The sequence below is a fragment of the Zingiber officinale genome, chromosome 6A (assembly GCF_018446385.1).
Source record: "Zingiber officinale cultivar Zhangliang chromosome 6A, Zo_v1.1, whole genome shotgun sequence".
In the NCBI taxonomy this organism is placed as follows: Eukaryota; Viridiplantae; Streptophyta; class Magnoliopsida; order Zingiberales; family Zingiberaceae; genus Zingiber; species Zingiber officinale.
The window spans coordinates 128979387-129001116 of NC_055997.1; positions in this window are offsets into that span (position 1 = coordinate 128979387).

Sequence of the window (21730 nt, forward strand, 5' to 3'; positions counted from 1 at the left end):
TGTCCCAAAGCTCTCGGGAAAAAGGAAAGGAACAATCGGAGCTATCCTACTACAGGTGAGTAGCGACTCACCTCACTGCTCTTGGACTTACAACCAGAGAAGAGCAAAATTCTAGGGTTTCGGGTGAAGCTTGAAGATTTCGGCAGTTTCTTTGCGTCCGCGAGCTCCCCTCGACGAGAGGGTCACGGTGGAGTGAAGACCGGCCGGAAAAAAGGCCTAGCTCCGTCGCCTTCTCCGCCCGAACAGTGGAGTCGCCGCCGCCGTCGCCGTTCGCGCGAGAGAGAAGAAGATTTTGAGAGGAAATTTAGATTTTCCGAAAATAAAAACCTAAATTTCTTTTCTTATACTAGGGTTTAAACCGAACTATACCTTAAATCAATTTGTTCTCATATCTAGTTAACAAATCGATCACAGCTCGGTTGGTCGGGCCGAGTTCTGCTTGGGTCGAGGAGCTGGGTTCGAACCCTAGCTTCTACAAACTTATTTTTCTTTTATTTTATTTTATTTTTAAAACTTCTTCCTCTGGGTAAAAATACCAAACAAACTCCAAAAATTACATAAAAATATTCTAAATTTTCCTTAAAATCTCTAGAATATTTTAAAAGCATATCCAAATATTTTTATGGACATTTGGAACTCAAAATAGGGAAAATTGGGTCGTTACAACTCCCCATACCTTATAAAAAGTTCGTCCTCGAACTTAGAATAGCTCTGGATACTTCTGTCTCATACTGTCCTCCCGCTCCCAAGTGACTTCCTCATGCTTCTGGTTCTGCCAAATAACCTTCACTAGTGGCACTTCTTTATTTCTTAGTCTCTTGACTGCTCTGTCCACTATCTGTGTAGGTCTGCTCTCATAACTAAGATCCTCTTGGATCTGCACTGACTGAGGCTGAATCACTTGGCTAGGGTCATGGAGACACTTCTTTAGCAGAGAGACATGAAATACATTATGTATTGCTGACATGTCCTGTGGTAAATCCAGCTTGTAAGCTACTTTCCCAATTCTTTCTGTAATCAGGTAAGGTCCTACATAACGAGGACTTAATTTGCCCTTCTTGCCAAATCTCATCACTCCCTTCATAGGAGCGACCTTGAGGAAAACTGAATCCCCTACTTGGAATTCAAGTGGCTTACGGCGTGTGTCAGTATAACTCTTTTGTCTACTCTGGGCAGTCTCAATTCTCTGTCTGATCTTCTGAATAGCCTGAGTAGTCTCATCCATCAGCTCTGTCTGAATGCCCAGTTCTACTTCCATTTCTTTTCTCTCACCTGCTTCTTGCCAGCAAATGGGTGATCTGCACTTCCTGCCATACAGTGCCTCATAAGGTGCCATCTTGATGGTGGCTTGATAGCTGTTGTTGTAGGCAAATTCAGCTAAGCATAGATACTTGCACCAACTTCCCTTGAAATCTAGTGCACAAGCTCTGAGCATATCTTCTAGAATCTGATTTACTCGCTCTGTCTGTCCATCAGTCTGAGGATGGAAGGCTGTGCTGAACTTGAGTTTGGTGCCTAGTGCAGTCTGAACACACTCCCAAAAGTGAGAGGTGAAGCGCCCATCTCTATCAGAAACAATAGATTTAGGAACTCCGTGAAGTCTGATCACCTCTTTAACATACAACTGTGCCAACTGCTCTATAGAGTGGGACACCTTGATGGCTAGAAAATGAGCAGACTTGGTCAATCTGTCCACTATCACCCATATTACATCATATCCATTTGTGGTTCTTGGGAGACCTGTTATGAAGTCCATGGATATGTCTTCCCACTTCCACTCTAGTATAGGAAGAGGCTGTAGAACTCCTCCTGGTCTCTGGTGTTCTGCTTTGACCCTCTGACATGTCAGGCAGGTACTGACATATTTAGCTACATCACTTTTGAGTCCAGACCACCAGAATCTCTGTTTCACATCTTGATACATCTTAGTAGAACCAGGATGCATGGAGTAAGGTGTACTATGAGCTTCTTCTAAAATTTTCTTTCTCAGCTCTTCATCATTAGGGACACAAAGGTGACTCTCCTGATAAAGAATTCCACTGTCTGATACTCGAAACTCCGAATTACCTTCTTCTTGTATCCCCTGCTTGATCTTCTGGATGTCTGGATCTTCACTTTGCTTTCTCTGTATATCCTCAAGCAGGGTAGACTCCAAGGTCAATGCAGAGAATTGCCCATAAATAACTTCAAGTCCGAAATCTGATAACTCTTTCTATAGTGGAAGGGCTAATGATGACAAAGACATCAGGGATGCACTGGATTTTCGACTTAGAGCATCTACCACTTTGTTAGCTTTACCTGAGTGATAGAGGATTTCACAGTCATAATCTTTGACCAACTCTAACCACCTACGCTGTCTCATGTTTAAGTCCTTCTGAGTGAAGAAGTACTTAAGACTCTGATGGTCTGTGAAGATTCTGCACTGGACTCCATACAAGTAATGTCGCCAGAGTTTCAGTGCAAAGACCACAGCTGCCAGCTCAAAATCATGAGTGGGGTAATTCTTCTCATAGTCTTTGAGTTGTCTGGAAGCATAAACTATAACTTTTCCTTCTTGCATGAGTACAACTCCTAGACCCATCTTGGAAGCATCACTGTAGATGTCAAAACTCTTCTCACTTTATGGAACAGTCAGAATAGGAGCACTGGTCAGTCTCCTCTTGAGCTCTTGGAAACTCTGCTCACATTTATCTGACCATTCAAACTTCTTGTTCTTTCTGGTCAGGGCTGTAAGTGGAGAGGCTATCCTGGAAAAGTCCTCCACAAATTTTCTGTAGTACCCAACTAAACCAAGGAAACTTCTGATCTCCCTGGCATTCTTGGGTCTACTCCAGTTGTTGACTGCTTTTATTTTGGCTGGATCCACTTGGATGCCTTCTTTAGAAATTATGTGACCTAGAAATGCCACCTAATTTAACCAGAACTCGCACTTTGAGAATTTAGTGTAAAGCTGCTTTTGCTGAAGGTTGTGCAACACTATTCCCAAGTGCGTGTCATGCTCCTTTGGGGTTCTGGAATAAACTAGATTGTCGTCGATGAACACAATGACAAACTTATCAAGGTATTCTCTGAACACTCTGTTCATTAAGTCCATGAAGACTGCAGGTGCATTAGTCACTCCAAAAGGCATGACTACAAATTTGTAGTGTCCAGATCTGGTCCTGGAAACTGTTCTGGGTGTATCACTTTCTTTCACCTCCAACTAATGATACCCAGAGCGCAGGTCTATTTTAGATAACACTATTGCCCTTTTTAGCTGATCATATAGATCATCTATTCTGGGATGAGGGTACTTGTCCCTAACTGCTACTTTGCTCAGCGCTCTAAAATCTATGCACATTATCATGGATTCATCTTTCTTCTTGACGAACAACTCTGGAGCTTCTCAGGGTAAATGACTAGGGCGGATGTAACCCTTGTCAAGTAGCTCCTAAAATTGTTCTTGTAACTCGTTTAGCTCTGCTTGAGAAATTTGGTACGGAGCTTTTGAAATTGGCTCCACTTCTCTGTAGGGAGGTAGTCCAGGTAGCATTTCTGGAAATACCTTTGGATACTCACAGATCACCTGAACATCTTCCTGCTTGGGTCTTTCTTGTTCTTCTGTACTCCAGTTCTGATTACTTGACTGGGGTCTCTGTTTCCCCACTGTCTTGTCTTCTATCTTGACTGACTTGTGTTACGTTTGTTGTGTCTTATCGCTGTTCAGATAGTACTCACTAATGCCCTGCTGACCAGCTCTTCACCAATCTATGGTTAGTGAGTTTCACTACTCACATTAGGTGTTATTTCTGGTCTCAGCGTTAGGAGCATCAGTTTGACTCATTCTTTCACTGTACTTACTAACTCTAGGCAAAGGTGAGCTAGCCTGTTAAATCTTTTAACCGCTTCTTCTACTGGTAGATCACCTGGTCTAAACTCTATAAACTCCTCATAATGTTTATTGGTGATCCGTTGGCGGAAGAATTCTTCATAAAACTCTGTCTCGAAGTCAACCCAGCACATCTGGTTAACTGCTCTCTTACTCTTAACTCGCCCCCACTACATACAAGCATCTCCAGATAAGTAGAAAGAGGCACATTTAACTTTCTCGACTTTTGGTCAGTCAAGAAGCTCCATTGTGCTCTCAAGTGTCTTGAACCAAGCCTGGGCACCCCAGGGCTCAGCTTTCTGGTTTCAGTTTCAGCCACTGGATGAGGTATGCTTTTTGTCTTATAGGTGTTGTGGCGACTTCCAGAGCAACTGATAGGACTTCAGTCACCACTGGAGTCTCCACATTAATGGTTGGGGAGTGGGAGGAGCTGGCTTTTGATTGGCCATTAGATTGGCAATTACTTGTTGCTGCTCTGCTACCTGTCTCTGGAGTTGAGCAACAACTTCAACGAGATTTGGTTCAGCTGCTTTGGGCTCTTCGTTCTCCTGAGCCTGGTCCTCAGTACGAGCGGTACGGGGGTGTCCTCTTCTTGACATCTAATTATGCAAAGAAAAGAAAGACTTGATATATTCTTTATCCTTTCTAAACATACATATGTATGAATAAAGAGAAACAAACTTTTATCTTACTAAAGCGCATACAAGCAAATACTCTATACTGCAAATAATAAGGAAAGCATAAGAAAGAAAACTTAAATACTTTCTTACTTGAAGACGACAAGGATGATGCTGATGTGTGTGTGATGCTGGAGAATGGAACACTGCTCTGATACCAACTGTAACGACCACCCTTCTTTCTACTACTACTACTCTCTAAGAGTGACCGTTACTTATCTATTAACTCTACTTAACCGGTACGCTACTTAACTACGAGAAATCCCTACCGAAAAATTTCGACAGAATCTCCCCTGTACCGATGACCAAATCAACAATACAAACAAACTATACTCAGCCACAGGCGGCTGGAACATATATTTTCACAACCACGCAGTAAATAAAAATAACAATAACTCAAAGGAAACTATTCTAGCAATGGTAAACAAGTATATAACTCCAACAATAGACATAACAAGCTACAAATGCGAAATAAACTTAATTACAATCTTAACTCATAATAACATTTAAAGAAAACTAAAAGAACTCTAAACAAAAAAAAGTCTTAACAATTCCTTAATAAACTCTTGATCTCCCCATAGTCCAGCCATCACACACCTTCATCACCACCACCTTGTCGCCTTCCTTGCTAAATCTTTTCCTTTCCTTTATCTGCAGTAGGAGAAAGTGCAGTCTATAAGCATAAAGCTTAGTGAGCGCTATCTAACTCACAAAAACTCGATATGCATGTATACAAATAAAAAACATGCTAAAACTGAATGCTAATATGTAAAGCTACTCATGCTCATAAAAAGCAAAGAAATCAACTAACAGAAAAGATAACATGTATAACTACTCATGCTCATAAACTAATAAAGAAAGCAAACTAACTGGAATGCTAACATATAAAGCAAAACATGCTCATCAACTAGCAAATAAATAACATGTAAGAAACTAAACATGTAAAAGCTGCTAGCATAAAAGAAAGCTAAACTTGCTGATCTTTAAAACAAAGTGAAACTTACTTCTTTTACTCTAATCTTATTCTTTTATTTCACTTGTTTAAAATTTATACTTTAATACTTGAAAATAATAATCAACTTCTCTTGGGCCCAGGCTTAGTACCATTTATGCGCGTTCCCTAATAGGTTGGGGTAGCGAGCCGCCAATCCTAAAAGAGCAGACCTTGGTCTACCAGGGCCAAGACCTTGGAATTGGACACCTGGATTTGTTTAACGACAACCTTGGAAGTCGGGTACTAGTCTCTTCTTAAAAGTAAAATACTTATTATCTTAATTACTTCTTTAAATGCCTTGGCATATTAATAAGCACCTTGTGTGCTAAAATCCCTAAAGTCTTGACTTTGGGATCTACTTAAGGCCTTGGCCTTTTCTTTCTTTTCTTTATCTTTCTTATACTTTTCTTTAACCCAAAATACTATTAGGGTATCTTTCGTATGCATCTATGAATGAAACTAACTATGTAACACATAATCATGCATAGAATACAAAAGAAATCTGCACATACAATAGTTATCAAAAATCTGCACTAATACTTAACAGAAATCTGCATACTAGCTCAATAAAAATCTGCATAATAGCTTAACAGAAATTTGCATACTAGCTTAACAAAATCTGCACTTGCTTAACAGAAATCTGCATACTAGCTTAATAAAAATCTGCATACTAACTTAACAGAAATCTGCATAATAGCTTAACAGAAATTTGCATACTAGCTTAACAAAATCTGCACTCCTAAAAGCTTCTGTAACCTTAATGTTATGAATAACTCTTTCCTCAATGCTATATTTTGAAGGTGTTAATTAAATAATCTGAAAATAAAGTTCCCATCCAAGCTAAGCATATCTGTTCCAAAAAGGCAAGTTGTACCACTTCAAAAGCCAACTTAAAAGGGCTATCCAAATTCTGGAAAATCCATTTTGTTGCATCTTTGCAACATCTAAAATGTGATATTGCAATGATTCCATAAAAGTAGTTTTCCAACTTTCAAAATTCATCTCATGCCTTAATTCTCTACATAGAACTGTAAAACTAGCCAAATTGATATCAGAAATACTTCCATTAATTAGCTTGGAATCTATAGATGTAACAAGCAACAAGCAACAAAGGAGTTTCCAATTACGTGCAGCATTAAAGATCTAGAAAATTATTGTGTTTCAAGTTTGTAATAAGACTTTATGCACGCTTAAAAAAAACAAGGTTCTGTAGTGGTCAGTACAGATGCAACTAGGTAGCATAGAATCCGATCAAAAGCACAAAGCACCTACAATCTGTCCCAAAGCTCTCGGGAAAAAGGAAAGGAACAATCAGAGCTATCCTACTGCAGGTGAGTAGCGACTCACCTCACTGCTCTTGGACTTACAACCAGAGAAGAGCAAAATTCTAGGGTTTCGGGTGAAGCTTGAAGATCTCGGCAATTTCTTTACGTCCGCGAGCTCCCCTCGACGAGAGGGTCACGGTGGAGTGAAGACCGGCCGAAAAAAAGGCCTAGCTCCGTCGCCTTCTCCGCCCGAACAGTGGAGTCGCCGCCGCCGTCGCCGTTCGCGCGAGAGAGAAGAAGATTTTGAGAGGAAATTTAGATTTTCCGAAAATAAAAACCTAAATTTCTTTTCTTATACTAGGGTTTAAACCGAACTATACCTTAAATCAATTTGTTCTCATATCTAGTTAACAAATCGAGCATAGCTCGGTTGGTCGGGCCAAGTTCTGCTTGGGCCGAGGAGCTGGGTTCGAACCCTAGCTTCTACAAACTTATTTTTCTTTTATTTTATTTTATTTTTAAAACTTCTTCCTCTGGGTAAAAATACCAAACGAACTCCAAAAATTACATAAAAATACTCTAAAAATTCCTTAATATCTCTAGAATATTTTAAAAGCATATCCAAATATTTTTATAGACATTTGGAACTCAAAATAGGGAAAATTGAGTCGTTACATACACACTCAGACACAAGGATCAAATACAAAGCAGGACTTAACTAACTTGGTTGATCACATCAAAATACCCATGGGGACCAACAATCTCCCCCTTTTTGATGTGCATCAACCCAAGTTCAAGTTAGGGTTAAAATAGACAGAAAATTAATTTTAAAAGAAAATTACTAAACTAACATGTTAAGTATCAGTTTGTAATAAATAAAATTGCAACTACTAAATTAAGAGTTAACCAGAAAAAATATTTTTAATTTTAAAAAATTCTCTCCCCCTAAACATGTACTTCTCTAAACTTGTACCTTTCTCTCCCCTTTTGATCACAGCAAAAACGGGATAACAGAAAAAATTTGTAGCAAATTTTTAAGTTAGAAAAATTTCTAATTTAAGATGAAAAAATGTTAAGTAAATTGAATTTATAGAATTTTCAAAAATAGAATTTTAAAACAATTTCTAAGTAAAATGAAATTTTTGGAATTTTTTTAAAAAAAATTCTAGGTAAAATTTCTAAGTCAAAAAATTCTAAGTAAAACTTTCAAGAGACATTTTTCTAGATAATTAAAAAAATAAATTTCTAAGGAAATATTTAAAAACTTTTCAAAGCATTATTTAATTCTAATTTTAATGCTTTTATCAGAAAGTTAATTAAATATTTTTATTTCGATATTTCGGCTTCCAGGTCGTGGCGAGGCACTAGACCTTCTTGGTTATTGGAGCAACAACCACTTCCTTAGACAAAGCTTCCATAAAGAAACGCAAAGTTTAATTTTCTCACTATAAGCTTTTAATTAAATAAATTAATTTAGCACAGATTTCGGAACCCAATAGAGGTTCCTTCCTACAGGGTTATTCAAAAATTTTGGGGGTACATAGTTCTTGAGCACTCTTCTAAGTTGACCCTGATGGTTTCTAATGTACCAATTCAATTTTCCATAAATTCTAACTTTTGATTTTGGAAATCTATTTAAGCATGCATCAGTTTTTAAATTCTTAATTTCTAATTTTAGATTATCATTTTCTGATTTTAGATTATCGTACATCTCAAGTGGACATGCTTTTGCTAATTTCGTTTTCAATTCAGTATTTTCTTTTTCTAATTTGAATAAATTTTTAGAAAGAGACTTAATAAAGAGAAAAGACTGAGTCGGGGTTAGGTTACATACCTTACTTACCTAACTTGGTGAGGCTCCCCCTTCACTGCAGCTTTTCTCTTCTGATGTTCCTCCTCCTTCATCTATGCTCATCTTTGAGCTTGACTCTTCTTATATCTGATGGTTAGCCATTAGCGCTAACCCCGAGAAGGCTTCGATGTCTAATTCGGAAGACGACGAGTCTGACCAAGTGGCCTTCAGGTTCTTGTGCTTGGAGGATTCTGGCTTCTTGTACTTAACCCTTTTCCTTTTCTTTCTGCTTGCTCTTTAATTTCGGGCAGTCATCCTTGATGTGCCCTTCTTCGTTGCAGTTGTAGCAACAAACCGTTCTCCTTTTTCGCTCATGCTTCTGTGATCTAAATTTGTTAGATTTAAAAAACTTATTAAATCATCTTACTATTAATGCAGCTTTGGATTCGTCGATCGAGGCTTCGGAGTCAGAATCGTTTGTTCTTTCCTTGAAGGCAATGTTCTGACTTGCTTTCTCCACTTTAATGGGCTCTGCAATCCGAGATTCGTGAAGTTCAAATGTAGAAAACAAATTTTCTAAAGTACTTACCTCGAAGTCCTTAGAGATATAGTACGCATCTACTAAGGAGACCCGCTCTGGAGTTCTAGGGAAGGCGTTGAGCGCGTACCAGATAGAGTCCCGGTTCGTTACTTCTTCTCCAAGATTAGTTAGTTATGTGATCAGCTCTTTGATCCTTGCTTGGAGTTGCGCTACCTTCTTGCCTTGGTTCATCCGAAGGTTCGTTAACTGGGTCCGGACGATGTCGCGCCTTGCTAGCTTAGCTTCCGAGGTATCTTCGTGAAGCTCCAAGAATTTTTCCCAAAGGTCTTTCGCGGAGGAGTAGCTTCCGATTCAACTTACCTCTTGTGGTGGCAGCACGCTCAGCAGGTGGAATTCTGTCTTTCCGTTGGCAACAAACTCGGCCTGCTCATTCTTGCTCCACCGATGCTCTTCTTTGTCTTTTGGAACTTCAAAACCATATTTCATAGTTAGTAAAATATCGAAGTCGGTTTTAAAGAATACCTCCATCCGGCATTTCCATGTCGCGAAGTCTCCGTCGAACTTCGGGGGATGAGTATTCACTCCGGCCATCGTCTTGATCGTTGTGCTTCAGTCGGCGTTTAGTCCTTCTGAGGCGGCGGTTTGGCTCTAATACGAATTGTAGGTGCAGTGGAGGCCGGCAAGGGGGGGTGAATTGCTTCTGAAAAATAAAAACTATACCCTCCTCGGAATTTTCAACTCAAAAGAGCAATAGCAATAATTAAATATCAGAAATAAAGAAACAGAAATGAAAAGGAACTCAGAAGTTAACATGGTTACAACCAAGAGGGTTGTTAATCCAGGGCGATGAAAAGTGCACTCGAAAACGTCTCCTTCTCTGAAGGCGGAGAAGCCTTTTACACTTTAGAAGCTTAGAATTATTGCTAGGAAAGACTACACAGTTGATTGCTTGAGTTGTTGAATATTTCCTAGCTCCAGGAGCCTTTATATAGCTCCTGGAAAGTCTATCCCGAGGGTCCAAGGCGCCTCCAACAAGGTTCAAGGTGCCTCCAGCTCGGTCTGCGGATAAAACTTTATGCGCAGCGCAAACGGTCACTTCTGCCAGGTCCGAGGGGCCTCCAACAGGCATTGAAGGCGCCTTCAAGCTGGAGGCGCCTCCAAGCTGGCTGGCAGCTTTTTCCAGCTTGCTTGCTTCTTTGCTTCGTCTTCCGAAGTTCCGTTCTTTTGGGTGATTCCGGCCAACCGAAATAGGGTTCACCCGAACCCAATTTCTGGTCTTCTCCTCGAGCAGGCTTCCGTCCGGCTTCTTGTCCCTCGAACGCCGTGCACTTTCTTCTCGTCCACCGGAGTAGTCTTCCGCAGCTCTCTCATCCTTCGGACACACCGAGCCCGTTGGCTCCCTTCCCGTGCCGTCCTTCTCGCTAGCCGTGTCTTCTGCTCGACTTCCTGCACTTCTAAGTTCCTGCACACTCAGACACAGGGATCAAACACAAAGCAGGACCTAACCAACTTGGTTGATCACATCCAAACACTCATGGGGACCAACAAGGATGTTATAATATATCTTCTTTTGAACATTGATACGGTGTATAAAAGAAGACCCAATAATATCAGAAAGTCAATAATCTAGATGACGTGGTAGTCAATAGTTAAGGGAACATGACAGTTAACAATCAAAGGGATGTAACAGTCAACAGTTAAGAGGATATGATAGTTGCCAGTTAGAAGGATGGGACAGTCAACAGTCAATGGGAGGTGGTAGTTCAGCTTTATAACTTCACCCTCTACATAATTCGTGACCGGTCATATGCAGGTCGGGCCCTCGAGGCTGAAACACAGGTTGGGTTATGGCTAATTCCATGCCGATAACATACGACTCAGGACCCGTCCTCAATCACATTCGCAGATGATTCCTGGCCGGTTCTTCACAGCCCATCCTCTTCATCAAGGATCAGCGCTTGCAGTACATATGAGCAGTCATCTCAAGCTGTCTGCGAATTGAACTCAGGCGGGACGAAGAGCGCTAAGCGACAACAACATCAGAGAATCGTAATCTCCTATCAGAGAACAACTGTCATACACCAGGGAATATTCCAATGGTATGCCACTCTCTGATAGTGGAACCTTCCTTCTACCAATGGGAGGCCGCCACATATCCTCTCTCACCTGACATTCCTTGACACCCGACATTTTTTAGCAGCAGTCAGGTTCAAAAGGTATGCAGAGTCATATAAAAAGGGAGGTCCTCTTCATTGGCTAGGTACGCACACATACACACTCATCTTCAATAGTTCCTTTTTCTTTTCGTTATCGTACACTGCTTTTCCGAGGAAAGGGACTTGACTCAAGCGTCAGAGAGCTTGCGCCGAAGACTTTTTCCCTGGTTTCTGGTTTCTAATGCTCTGTGTACTTGTCTGAGTGTGTACAAGGCCCAAGTACCACCGGTCCTGTTACTACGGCCTGTGGTTCTACATGGGGGGTTTGCTTTTGCAACGTGCAAGCACAGGATACATCAAAGTCGCCTCTCCATCAACACCTACGCCATCTCCGTCGGCCTCCATCTGACTCAACTTTCAGATTGGATCAGTTTGGTGCCATGTGTGGGAATCTTCCCTTTGTTCTAAACGTAACCATGTCCGCGAGAGAATACAAGCTGTTCAAGGAAGCCAAGAGGCGAGCAACCTCTGAGAGGCACACCGCAGAGTCACATCCCTAGAAGATACCCGTAGCCTCGAAGAACCATGCCCACACATCATATAGAGGGTCTAAGAGGAAACAACTCGAGGACTTCCCTCGAGATTTCTATCGCTACCCCGATTGGGATTGCAATAACAAGAAAGAGCAGTGCCAAGCCTCTATGGCCGAAAGTTCTCCACCAAGAGATTCAAAAAAAAAAAGAAAAATCCATTGTCGTCAGGGAGGACCCTAAGGAGCTGCCTGAAGAATTGCAAGTGCCCTTCTCTCCAAGAGTGCTTGAGGAAAATCTACCGAAGGGGTATAAGCCCCCAGCCATTGGAGAATACTATGATAGTAAGGATCTAGAAGATCACCTTCGTAAATATTAGAATGATGCACTGCTGCATCAATACAGCGACATCATTAAGTGTCGGGTGTTCTTAAACACTCTATCAGGCTTGGCACAAAAGTGGTTCGATGGATTGTCTGTTGGATCTATCACTTGCTTTCAGGATTGCAAGAACGCTTTCCTATACCACTTCGCCAATAGCAAGAAGTACCAAAAGACCAACCACTACTTATTTGCTCTCAAGCAGGGATCTACGGAGCCCCTAAGGGCCTACATAAGACGCTTTAACCATATTGTAGCCCTGGGCATCCCGACTGCCACATTTGATATTTTGATGAGTATCTTCTCCTTAGGACTGGTGGAGGGGGATTTTTTCTGAGCCCTTATGTTGGATCGAGAAGCGCTAGAGGGGGGGGTGAATAGCGCTCGTGGCTATTTCGTTCGATTATCGGAAAACTATCGAAGTTAAAACGTGCAGCGGAATAAGCGGAAATAAAATAAAGAGACAACACAAAGAGACAGGTCGATTTTACTTCGTTCGGAGCCTAAGTCGACTCCTACTCGAAGGCCCGCGATCCTTGATCGCTTCCGGTGGGCAACAACTATAAGCTCGTTAAAAGATTACAATTATGAGTACAAATAAAAGCTATAAAAAATTATACCGACAACAAGAAATGATAATTCTGAAGCTTCGGGTCGTCGGGCACTTGTAGTAGCACTTCGGAGCGTCTTTTGGAGCATCGTGTAGATAAAAGATCACTTAGAATTCGTTGTTTTTTGAAGCTGCACCTCAACCCTCCTTTTATATGCGGTTCCGGGCGCCTGGATCCCTTCCAGGCGCCTGGAGTGTGACGTGGCCAACCAACCAGGATGCTCCACGTGGCGAAGTCGCGCAGGGGATAGAATTTAGTCCCGGGCGCCCGGACAGCCTTTTTCCAGCAGGTTCCTCACCTGCAAACAAAGGTTAGTCCGAGCAAAATACCCTGCAAGACAATGTTAGAATCTGATAAAACACAGTAAGTAATAATTGACAGTCTTCGGACTGTCCGAGTCTGACTTTGGATTTCTAGCCGGAAGCCCTAGGTTGACCCAACGCCTCTCGCGTCGAGCTCCTCACCTACCCACTCTAGCTACTTTTCGGTCTCAACAGACTGGACTTTTGCTCAGCACTCGATGCTTCCGGACTTTCTGCTGGACATCCGCTTCCCCGGCTAGTCCAGTCTTTCACCTGGTTCGCGACACCAGGACTTTTCACCTAGGGTTACCACCCCCTAGGACTTTTGCCTGAAGCCATCAACCTGCCAAGACTTTACGCATAGGGTTACCACCCCCTATGACCTAGGGTTACCGCCCCCTAGGGTTTTCCCTTTGCCTAACCGCAGCTAGGACTTTCCTGAAATCCTCAAGTAGACTTGTTAGACTAAAAAACATCTTAACTTTGAATTCTTTGCCGTTATCAAAACACGAGTTCGATCGTCGGATGCTTCCCGCACCAACAATCTCCCCCTTTTTGATTATGGCAACACAAATTCGAAGTTAAGTAAACAAGCGAATAGATAGTCATTTTAAACACAGGCAAAATTTGCTAAGTATAGCTGAACAATGTAACTAAAGTAAATTTTGCCCTATATACTCCCCCTTAACTTTGGCTCCCCCTTAACTTTTGCTCCCCCTTAATTTTTAACTTCTTGAATTTTATGTTTACATTTTTGCTACTCTCCCCCTTTGTCATAACTCAAAAATAGGCAATGTATAAAGAGTTGTACATGATTAAAGTTAGCAATATTCAACAGAGTTTGGAAGTTAAGGTCAATTGGAATTTAAGTTTTTAGGACCAGATTATTCATTTAAGTTCAGTTGGTCCTTAAGTCCAAGCACAAGTCATGTTTATATATTAGGTATCAGAGCCATAGAGAATAAAACATTCTTGAAAAAGAAATTGAGTATCTTTTGCCAACTGTCTAACCTTTAGTTACTTGCTGATTGTCTATAGGACAATAGCTTTTACTAGGTTAGTCAAGTTAAGTTATTTAGGTCCAGATAGACTTGACTAGAGCTGGAGAACTTTAACTTGATTAATGTTTATTGCATATTTAACGCCCAGACTCATATTGATACACAGATATAAGCATTCTTGAGTCCAGGCTATACCCTATGCATCTCACGCCATTCTATATTTTTCATTCACAATCAAGGTAAACCTAGGTGTTTTGTGAGATGCTCTGGCTTAATTCTAGGGGAACATGCTATCTAGGGGGGAAATCCTAGACTAAACCCAACTTTTGAAAGTCTAGTAAAATTGGAGTTTTGAAAAACTGTTTTTCCTAGAATTTGAAAACAAAATAATAATAGTAAGATATCTATTCTATCCAACACATTCCTATTTGCCTTCTAAGTCCACTGAACTCAAGTTCAGGTAAGGGTTTTGTAAAAATGTCAGCTAGGTTTGATTTGGACTCAACGTGGTTGAGTGCAATTTCACCTTTAGCTACATGATCCCTTACAAAGTGGTGTTTTACCTCTATGTGTTTGGTCCTAGAGTGGTGTATAGGATTTTTGGTCAGATTAATTGAGCTGATATTATCAATAAAGATTTTAGTATTTTTATAGTCTAGTTGATAGTCTTTTAGTGTATGCATCATCCATAACAATTGAGATGCACATTCTCCTAGAGCTATGTATTCAGCTTCTGTAGTAGATAGAGCAACACAATGTTGCTTTCTGCTTGACCAACTTACTAGGCACTGACCTAGAATCTGGCAGCCACCACTTGTACTTTTTCTGTCTAGCTTGCACCCGGCATAGTCTGAATCAGAATAGCCATAAAGGTCAAAAGTGCAAGTTCTTGGATACCAAAGTCCTACATTTAGAATTCCTTTAATATACCTCAGTATTCTTTTAACATATGTTAGGTGTGACTCTTTTGCACAGGATTGGTATCTAGCACACATACCTACTGCAAACAGTATGTCAGGTCGACTTGTAGTTAGATAAAGTAAACTCCCTATGGCACTCCTATAGTATTTTGGGTCTACAGATTTTCCGTCAGGGTCAGAGTCAATGTTTATGTTGGTTGCCATTGGAGTATTTATAATTTTTGAGTTTTCCATACTGAATTTTTTGATTAACTCCTTAGCATACTTAGTTTGATAAATGTAGATTCCATCTTTGGTTTGTTTTATTTGTAAGGCTAAGAAAAAGTTGAGTTCCCCAACCATGCTCATTTCAAATTCACTTTCCATTAACTTAATAAATTCTTTTAGAAATTTTGAGTTAGTTGAGCCAAAAATTATGTCATCAACATAGATTTGGGCTATAAAGATGTCTTTTCCTATAGTTTTCACGAACAAAGTAGGATCAATTTGTCCTTGGTTAAATTCTTTGGATATTAAGTAATTAGATAATCTTTCATACTATGCTCTAGGGGCTTGTTTTAGTCCATATAGTGTCTTTTTTAATTTAAAAACGTGATTAGGGTAGTCTATGTCTTCAAACCCTGGAGGTTGGCTTACGTAGACTTCTTCCTTGATAAAACCATTTAAAAAAGCTGACTTAACGTCCATTTGGTACAATTTGAATCCTTTATTGGCTGCATAGGCTAATAACATCCTAATGGACTCGAGTCTAGCTACTGGAGCATAGGTTTCATCATAGTCTAGGCCTTCGACTTGACTAAACCCTTTGGCTACTAATCTTGCCTTGTTTCTTACTATATCACCGTGATCATCTAACTTATTCCTAAAAACCCATTTAGTATCTATTATTGATTTATCTATGGGTTTAGGTACAAGGTCCCAGACTTGGTTTCTCTCAAATTGGGCTAATTCTTCCTGCATTGCAATGATCCAGTCTAGATCAGGCAGGGCTTCTTCTATAGTTTTAGGTTCAATTTTAGAAATTAGAGCAATCTAACTAAGGTTTCTATAGGACGATCTAGTTCTGACTCCTAGGTTTGGGTCACCCAAAATTTGGTCAGGTGGGTGAGAGGTGCTTATTCTAGTTGGTCTTATTTGTGAGTCAGAAACTGGTTCTTCAGACTCATTAAGATTAGTTTGGATTTCATCATCATCTACATCTCTTGGATTAGTGTTAATATTTGCAGTTATATTAGGTAAGTTGTTTTCTTCATCAAATATTACATTAATTGTTTCTTCAACTTTCAATGTATTTTGATTATATACTCTAAAGGCTCTACTGGTAGAGGAGTGTCCTAAGAATATTCCTTGGTTAGATTTGGGTGTAAATTTTCCTAAGTAATCTTTAGTATTTAAAATGTGAACTTTACAACCAAATACTTTTAAATAATTTAGATTGGGAATTTTATGATAGTAGAGTTCATACGGTGTTTTGTTGTGATATTTGTTTATTAAAATTCTGTTTTGAACATAATTTGCCATATTTATTGCTTCAGCCCAAAATTGGTGACTTAACTCATATTCGTTTAACATTGTCCTAGCGGCATCTTGTAGTGTTCTATTTTTACGTTCTACTAGTCCATTTTGTTGGGGGGTTCTAGGACATGAAAATTCATGTTGGTATCCATTTACTTTACAAAATTGGGTGAACTTATGATTTTCAAATTCCCCTCCGTGATCACTTCTTATCCTTTTAATTTTAGTATCTTTTTCATTTTCCGTTAAGTTACAAAAATTACTAAATATTTCATAGGTTTCATCTTTTGTTTTTAGAAATTTTACCCAAGTGTACCTGGAGTAGTCATCAATTATTACTAAGCAATATTGGTTCTTGTTTAGTGATTTGGCTCCATGTGAATCAAATAGATCGAGGTGAAGGAGCTCAAGTATGGTGTTGGATCTTTCTAGGTTAGTTGACTTATGGGTTGACTTGGATTGTTTTCCTTTTTGACATGCATCACAGATTGAATTTTCAATAAATTTTAATTTGGGCAAACCTCTAACTAGACCATTTTGACTCATTCTTGAAATAAGTCTTGTGTGTGTGTGACCCAGCCTTCTGTGCCACAGTTGGGTTTCCTCTTGTTGTGTCAGGAGACACTTTATAGAGGATATTGATAAATTAATTGTGTAGATGTTATTTTTCCTAAGTCCCTTAAGTTTAATTTCTGGATTTTCAATATTTTTAACTAGACACCCAGTTTTATCGAAATTAACTAGATATCCGCTGTCACACAATTGACTTATACTTAGTAAATTAAAGTTAAAATTGTCAACCAATTAAACATTTCGAATAACGAAATCCGAACTAAGTTCAATATTACCTTTTCCGATTACTTTAAGTTTACCGTTGTTGCCGAATGCAACTGATCCTAGACTCTTGTACTTGAGTTTGGTAAACTTCAACTTGTCTCCAGTCATATGTCTGGAGCATCCACTATCCAACATCCATTGATCCAATTCCTACACATGAAGTAGTTGAATTGGTTTGTTTTTAATGGATTAAAGATAGCGTGATTGAAGCAGACACTATGTTTATTGTCTCCTTAAATTTTCTATTCTATTGTATTCAAGATAAAAATAATTTTGAAATTTAAGTTTAAAATAATTTTGAAATTTAAGTTTTGAAGTTTTAAAATAATTTTAAGTTTAAAATAAGTTTGAAATTTAAGTTTAAAATAATTTTGAAATTTAATTTTAAAATAATTTTGAAATTTAAGTTTTGAAGTTAAGTTTGAAATAATTTTGAAATTTAAGTTTAAAATAATTTTGAAATTTAAGTTTAAAATAATTTTGAAATTTAAGTTTAAAATAATTTTGAAATTTAAGTTTGAAATAATTTTGAAATTTAAGTTTGAAATAATTTTGAAATTTAAGTTTAAAATAATTTTGAAATTTAAGTTTTAAATTAATTTTGAAATTTAAGTTTGAAATTAGTTTGAAATAATTTTGAAATTTAAGTCTGAAATAATTTTGAAATTTAAGTTTAAAATAATTTTGAAATTTAATTTTAAAATAATTTTGAAATTTAAGTTTAAAATAATTTTGAAATAATTTTGAAATTTAAGTTTGAAATAATTTTGAAATTTAAGTTTGAAATAATTTTGAAATTTAAGTTTAAAATAATTTTGAAATAATTTAAGTTTAAAATAATTTTGAAATTTAAGTTTGAAATAATTTTGAAATTTAAGTTTAAAATAATTTTGAAATTTAAGTTTAAAATAATTTTAAGTTTTGAAGGTTTTTTTTTTTTTAATTACTTAGTCATCTCACCCGATCTAAATTCTCAATCAGGGAGTCCTATAACTTTTTGTGAGATGAATTGAGGTTCAATTAAAGGGTTTTGTTTAGTCTTGTGTTAGATTCAGGTTTAGCTTTGGATTCAACAAGTAAGCATTCTTTGGATAAACTTCTGGGCTATGGTGAGTCACAAGGAGCTCATTAAAGTAACCATGCCTTCGAGGTTTTCCAAATAGTCCTACCCATTGAACTTAATACTAAAACTTGGTCTAACTAGTTAGGATCCATTTAAGGGTAGCTTCGATCAGTTTCACTTGGCCAAATGCACCAGGTCGAAGCCATATCTTCCTAGACATGCGATGCCCAAGTTTCCCTAACGTACTATCATCCAAAAACTTCACCAGTACTGTGATTCAAGTTAAACTTATCCTGTTTTAATCTAACCTTAACTACCCTGCCGGGTAATCTATTCTTATTTTACCCATTCCGGATAAATTAGGTTCAGTTACCCTGTCGGGTAGTTCAGTTGGAGGTGCCAGCTAGTTTGGACCCTCCATCTATTTATAATTTCGATTTGTTTAATTTTGAATTTTTAATTTAATTTCGAATTGATTTTTAATTTTAAAATTTTTTAATTTAATTTTGAATTTTAAATTTTGAATTTGATTTTTAAGTTTTAAATTTTTAATTTAATTTCGAATTTTAAATTACGATCGTTTTCATTTTAGCTTTCCCTGGATCACGACCTCGATATGGTCTGTCGAAGTAGTATATTTGATCCTTCGGAACCCAGTATTGGCCAAGTCCCATTTGATTTATCAATTTGGACTTGGGGACCCATGCTTGGACTGATTTACTACTTTGTTTGTTTATTAAGGATAAATAAGATTTATATTTCTTTTTACTTTTATATCCTAGCCCAGTTCTATTGTAGAGGGCTCTTTGTGTCCCAAGAATTAGATCCAAATTCTTGGAGCCCAGAGAGAACTTTTCTAAAGTAATTTTTAAATCATTTAACTGATTTTTCAGATTTGAATTTTCTTTCTCAAGTTGTTGTACTTGAGTTGAATCTTCAGTTAAAGATTTTGAGTTAGTTACTCCTTTAAGAATGGTTACTTCTTTTAAAAGTGACTTAATTTTCAAATTTGACTTGGCTAATTTGCGAAGTAAATAATTGACTAAATTATTAAGCCTAGGAATACTTACAGCGGAGTCTGGCCCTTCGGAAACGGATGCGGATCCGTGGCTTTGCTCGGAGTCGGCTTCTGACTCGCTGATCTGGTCCAGGGCCATCAATGCGAGTAAACTTGTTTGGTCGAGTTCGTCGTCTTCGTCCTCCGAAGAAGATTCGTCCCAGGTTGCCTTTAGTGCCTTCTTTCTTCTTTGCTTTTTGGCCTCCTTTTGGTTGGGACAGTTGGCCTTGATATGCCCTTTCTGGTTGCACCCGTAACATGTGACTTCGAACTTTACCTTTGAGTTTTGTTGGGCCTCCCTGGATTGGACTGCTTTCTTTAGATCTTTCTTGTTGAAGCCCTTCTTCTTCTTGTAGAGCTTCTTTACAAGATTCACAAGTTCGCTGGTTAGTTCATCTTCTGAATCTTCTGAGTCAGGTTCATCTTCTGATTCCGATTCAATTTTTCGCCGTCCTCTTGATTCCCGTGTTCGATTCGTTCCTGCAACCAAAGCAATCCCTTTCTCGGATGGCTGTGCATTAGTTTGTTCATGGAGTTCGAATTCACTAAATAATTCGTCTAATTTCAAGGAGGACAAATCCTTAGAGACTTTATAGGCATCTACCATTGATGCCCATAGTGTACTCCTAGGGAATGAGTTAAGGGCATACCTTATTATATCTCCATGTAGAGAATTCAGGATATCTTGAATTCGGGCGTGCAAAGAGCTTGCCGTCTCACCTTCCTGCATTTTCAAATTGTATAGTTTATTTAGTAACAAATCACGCTTACTTACCTTGGTTTCCGAGGTGCCCTCGTGTAGTTCGATCAGTTTCTCCCATAGTTCCTTTGCGGAGGAGAATGGACCGACTCTGTTGAGCTCTTCTTTGGTAAGACCGCACTGGATTGTGCAGGTGGCTTTGGCGTCGGCTTCCACCTTTTTGATAAATGTTGGCTCCCAGTTCTCACAGGATGTAGGCTTACCGTCTGTACCTGTTGGTAGTTGCAGTCCTGTTTTGACGATCATCCAGGTGTCGAACTGGATCTTTAGATAAATTTCCATTCGCCCCTTCCAATATCCGAAGTCTTCTCCGGAAAATAATGGGGGACGAACGGTGCTAAATCCTTCTTGTTGGGCCATTTAGATCTAAAAAACAGAAACAACAAGATCTATTCCAAGACTAAGTCTTGGATTAGTAGTGCGGGAGGAAGAAAAAAATTACAGGCTCAAGTGGTATTGACCGGCTTTGAGCAGAAAATCGATTCGTAAAAAAAATTAGAATATAGCTATGAGGCTAAATTCTAATCGACTCCGAACAAAACCACGAAAAAAATTGTCTCGAATAGTGGTTGCACTGATTCAAGACGACCCCGCTCTGATACCAATTGTTGGATCAAGAAGCGCTAAAGGGGGGTGAATAGCGCTCGTGGCTATTTCGTTCGATTGTCGGAAAACTATCGGAGTTAAAACGTGCAGCGGAATAAGCGGAAATAAAATAAAGAGACAACACAAAGAGACAGGTCGATTTTACTTCGTTCGGAGCCTAAGTCGACTCCTACTCGAAGGCCCGCGATCCTTGATCGCTTCCGGTGGGCAACAACTATAAGCTCGTTAAAAGATTACAATTATGAGTACAAATAAAAGCTATCAAAAATTATACCGACAACAAGAAATGCTAATTCTGAAGCTTCGGGTCGTCGGGCACTTGTAGTAGTACTTCGGAGCGTCTTTTGGAGCAGCGTGTTGATGAAGGATCACTTAGAATTCGTTGTTTTCGAAGCTGCACCTCAACCCTCCTTTTATATACGGTTCCGGGCGCCCGGACCTCCGGGCGCCCGGATCCATCCCGGGCGCCCGGACAGCCTTTTTCCAGCAGGTTCCTCACCTGCAAACAAAGGTTAGTCCGAGCAAAATACCCTGCAAGACAATGTTAGAATCTGATAAAACACAGTAAGTAATAATTGACAGTCTTCGGACTGTCCGAGTCTGACTTTGGATTTCCAGCCGGAAGCCCTAGGTCGACCCGACGCCTACTGTTCCCTCTTCGGGGAACGTGTCCTCATCTACTCCACTCAGGAGATTTACCTGTTGCCAGTCGATCCTCCAGATCGACTGGACTTTTGCTCAGCACTCGATGCTTCCGGACTTTCTGCTGGACATCCGCTTCCCCAGCTAGTCCAGTCTTTCACCTGGTTCGCGACACCAGGACTTTTCACCTAGGGTTACCACCACCTAGGACT